The 5000-nt window shown below is 39.0% G+C and overlaps 1 protein-coding gene across 1 annotated transcript in view; it reads left to right on the forward strand.

The window, feature by feature from the left end:
- The window catches only part of LOC138051725 (steroid 17-alpha-hydroxylase/17,20 lyase-like), a 31478-nt gene that overhangs the window by 732 nt on the left and 25746 nt on the right, over positions 1-5000 (forward strand). The gene's annotated exons all lie outside the window — the stretch shown is intronic.

Raw genomic sequence — 5000 nt, forward strand, 5'->3', positions numbered from 1 at the left:
CTTTTATATGTAACCATAGCAACAGCAATCTTTTAACGTTTGAAGATAACATCTTATCTTCATGTGTGAAGATATCATGTTTTCGCGCGAAAGCGCACTTGGTATTTCATTGGTGTTTATATAATAAAGTTCTCTATTACACTGTATTTAACTTATCAAGTCGACAGCTTTTATTGACCTTAAAAGCGCTCGGCTCTTCCATCAGTTTACGATGCAGCCACTCACAGGAGAAATAGTCACCTTGAAAATCGAATATACTAGACTGGAACTTCGTCTCGTTTTTAGTAAGTTGCCGTTAATTTTTACTGAGGACAAATTGCTAATTTGAGCGATTATTTCTACATAAAAGCGTTATTCATTGACTTCCAAAAGAGTTAGAAGGAGACCTGTATACAGCTGTCACCCTGTATTTAACGATCACTTAGCCATTTCCAAAGGGTGACCGTTATACACATAACACGCAAATCTGTAAATATTGGCGTTACATCCGTTTCCATCCAAATTTGGCAGACCGGATGTTTATTAAATTAGCCAATCACTGGCCAGTTTTCGTCGAAATCGGTTGACTAGACGTCATTCTCTGATACTACGCCTATTCCATGTGGCCATGTGGTTCTAAGCCTAGTCAATATCTCCAGAACTGTAAAAAAAAAAAGTAATAATAATAATAAAAATAAATAAACAAATAAATAACTAAAAATTAAAATAATGCAATAAAAATTGTTAAGTGTCTTTAGGAGTTTAAGATAATAGCGCTTTGCACTAATGACGTAATGAAATTATAGACCTCCAAGTGACTCAGACAAACAAAGTTCAGTCTGTAAGAGTCACAAGGGAAATGAGGCATAATTTTCGCTTTATTCTCTTCGGTTTTAAGCGACGTCGACCGTGTTCTTGGCTCTATTCTCGAGAGATAACCAGAACAATACACAATTGAGCAGCTAGAATGGTGTTTAAAGTGAAGGGGGTTGAAATTGACGGGCAAAAACGTGACGACCTTTTTAACGAGTGAGGGTCTTTATAAGGTCGTGTAAACAGTGGAAGTGACCAACCCTCTTGATCCGAGCATCGATAATGGCCCTTGGTCTGCGGCCAAAGTACAAAAAAAGGTTCGATGTTGGAAGGAAATGGTACCATAGTGCAAGTTCTGGTCTCTATTATACTCCGTCGGCAGGCTGACATGTTGGAAAAGTGTTGATTGGCCTACGCTACTCCTGGTGTTCGCAAATGGTTGTCTGTTTTGCTCTGTCTAAGATATCTTTCATGCATTTTTCTTTGCAATATACTACGTAGTATGAGGGGTGTGTTAAATATTTCTCTTAGATGTGGGTAATATTCTATCAGTTGCCATTTCCTCGTGAGCGGAGTGGTATTTTGTGACAAAAGTCAGAATTGTGTTACATGCGCGTTTTCATCTCCAAGTACATGACCTCTTTTTGTTAGACCATTTCAGTTCAGAGAGATGCCTTTTAACACTGCTCTCTGAGTATCCTCTATTTTTATGGCGTATTTCAAAGTCTCCTGCGTTTTTCAAAACTTGAATGTAAAAAAATTGTTATTCGAAGCGGTAATTGCTTTCCGTCTTATGAACCATCTTGTTTCTCCTGGTCGACATCAGGTAATTCTACTGTGGGATCTTTTGTAGAGCACAAATATATGTATTTCACAGTTAAGAATTCCTGGGTTCAATCGATTAGCCAAGGCTTACATTTCTCGATGTCTTACGATGGTTTTGGCGGCAGTATGAAGACTTTCTCTCCTGATTCCTGCAACTCTTTGAGAGATTTCGGCAATTTATGGTCATTTATCTGGATAATGCGAGTCCGATTTACATCAACAGGGCTTAGTACTAAATATTCTACTTCCTTTTTAGAAACCAACTCCACAGATTTATATAGTTTTCTTCTTTTTTCCTTAACCAACACCTATTACCCAGGTGTCAAAAAGCCTGATCGATTTATGCATAACTAATTCCCCGGAGAAGGTTCAAACTTTGGGGTTGTTCACGTTGGGATTAGTGATCATTCCCTTGTTTTTATGACACGTAAGGCTAATTATGACCGCAACGGGTCTCGCACGATCGAAATGCGGCAGTTTAAAAACTTTCAAAAAGATAAGTTCTTAAATGATCTCGAGCAAATGCCATGGAGGAATGTTAGTTCGCACTCTGATCCAAATGATATGTGGCAAGAGTGGAAAAACCTATTTGTCAGCTGCATGGACAAACACGCGCCTCTAAAATCAAAAAGAATTCGTAACAAGAGGTCTCCGTGGATAACGAGTGAATTATTGCTCAGAATGCGCAGAAGAGATGTTTTCAAAAAGAAAGCGAACTCTACAAATGATCATGCCATGTGGCAGCAGTTTAAAGGGGCTAGAAACCAGGTGAATAATTCAACTAAACTTGCTAAAAAACGATATTTTTCTGAAAACGTGGAAACTAGCAAAGGCAATCCACGTAAAACTTGGGATCTTATTAACGAGTTTAGCTCACGGAGTAGTTGTAAGTCGTCCAATATTTTGGAAATCCAAGCTAATAATAGAACTATAAATAACGCCAATGATGTGGCGGAAGCTTTCAATGTGCACTTTACTAACATTGCGAAAATGCTAGTTCGTGATATTCCGGTTGGAGAAGTTGACGCTGAATCATTCTTGTCGCCCTCTGATAATTCGTTTTCTCTAAAACCCCCGAGTATCGACATTGTTCTAGACCTGTTGAAACGAGATGCTTCCGTGAAGCATACACTGGGTTGCCTGTGGTAAGTGTTTTAGAAAATCAGAAGGCACTGAATTGTGTGGTATTGGAATGGGGTTAGTGTCAGGATGGGAGACCAAAACAATAAACTCCTCATAAAACAGAAGCATCTGACCGAAAATACTATTAACGCTAACAAATGCGAACTCAGCAAGGTACAGATTCTGTTAGCTTGCTTTATGCAAAACAAATATTGATGCAAAAGCAAATAACTATTGAAGAGCAGAACGAAGTTTCCGGGACGGTCGATCGAGAATAAAATATTTACGACACGAAAACAACATTAATTTTGAACCGTGAATATAGAAGATAAAAAGTTACGATCAGCGACAAACATTTTGGGAGATTTTTGCTACGTTCAAATAAATCGCAAAATCGAAAGTGACATGCCGGAATTTAGCGGACGCCGTGATTAAGTTACCGCGGCATGTTTACTCGCCAAACAGTGAAGTATCTGTGTCAAATGATGGCAAGATACCGGGTTTTTGAAAGTTTCTTTTTCAGTCAGGTGTTATAAAGTTTGACAATGAAATGAGCGAAGTCAAAACAAAGATCACAATCGCCCAACTCTTGTTTATGCAAAGTCGAAATTTACTATCCAAGACGCGTACGACGTTATTTATCACCAGGTAATTCCATCATTTTGGAAGTAGCAGCTACTTTATTACTCATCTGCGTCACAATTTTTCACTGATTTTGGGACTCATTTTGTTGAAACTCAAGCACGCTTCCAACAGGCCTGTGAACCCTTCCTGCTTACAGAGCAATACTAAAAAACTTCTTCCATATCACATTTCAACCTTAAGCTCGAAAATTCAATACACAACATGATATTATAATTCACAAAGGCAGAAAATACCACAGAATCCTTTTCCAGCGAAAATTTTATTGAAACAAACAACATATTTGCTCTTAGAGGCGAAAACCTCTTCCTATTTCATTGCGTGCGTGAATACAAGCATAGTTAGAGTTTCCCCTCTACTAGCTATGATACAAGAAACTCAATCGTGTCAAATTACCATGTACTTCAGGTAAATACAACTCACTTTGATTTCGTCTCGACGGGCGATAGATTGTTGTCGAAGTCCATTACTCGTCGCTTTTGAGATTCCTGCCTAGTGTATCCAACTGACTTTCCATTATTGAGCTCCATAAGGGTATATTTTGTTTAAGGATCCACTAAAACGCCATTCGCGTTACATGACTTTTCGACGCCATTGCAGGCTAAGTTAATGATTCTACTGTGTCCACCAGAGAAATCTACGCAGTTCCACTACCCTCTCGATTCTAAGAAAATACGCGCAGTAGGCTCTATGCACAAAGACACCACTTACCAGGGGAGTGACATGCAAGACTTTTACCGACACGGAAAAAAAAACTAAAAAAAAACCGGAAATCTACCTATTTTCCGACTGGGTTTGCCATAGGGCAACCCAGTAAAAAATCGATGAAAAGAAAGCCACTGGCCTGGACAAGATCCCTAGTAAGTTATTTAAAAAAATGGCAGCTAGTATTGTTGCACCCTCACTAACAGACGTATTTACGAAATCAATCCTCACGGGAATCTATTCAACTGAATGGAAATTGGCTAGGGTGACACCGATCTTTAAAAAGGGCTCAAAATCAGACAAATAATTATCGCCCCATCTCCGTTATCCCAGTAGTCTCGAAAGTGCTTGACAAACTTGTCTATGACCAACTTTACCATTACCTAAATGATAATAAACTTCTGTCAAGTTGCCAATCAGGGTTTCGTTCCTTACACAGTACGATTACAGCTTTGCTTGAGGCGACAAATAGCTGGTCTGTTAACATTGACAATGGCTTCCTGAATGGCGTCGTTTTCACACTTATGTCCAGAAATGCACACGATGACAAAAATGGCAGATTTGGCGAAAGAGCTGCACGATTGACAATCTTGGCAAAATTAGCGATTTTGGCGATATTTTGCCAATTTCGTCAAATTAGTTCATCCATTGGTATTGACACCACGCGGGTGAACATTGGCAATTTTGGCGATTTTGGCGATTTTGACAAATTCGGCAATTTTGGCGATGTTTTGCCAATTTCGTCAAATTAGTTCATCCATTGGTATTCACACCACACGGGTGAACATTGGCGATTTTGGCGATTTTGGCGATTTTGACAATTTCGACAATTTCGGCAATTTTGGCGATGTTTTGCCAATTTCGTCAAATTAGTTCATCCATTTGTAATCACACCACACGGGTGAACATTGGCG

The sequence above is a fragment of the Montipora capricornis genome, chromosome 6, assembly GCF_036669925.1.
Source record: "Montipora capricornis isolate CH-2021 chromosome 6, ASM3666992v2, whole genome shotgun sequence".
Lineage (NCBI taxonomy): Eukaryota > Metazoa > Cnidaria > Anthozoa > Scleractinia > Acroporidae > Montipora > Montipora capricornis.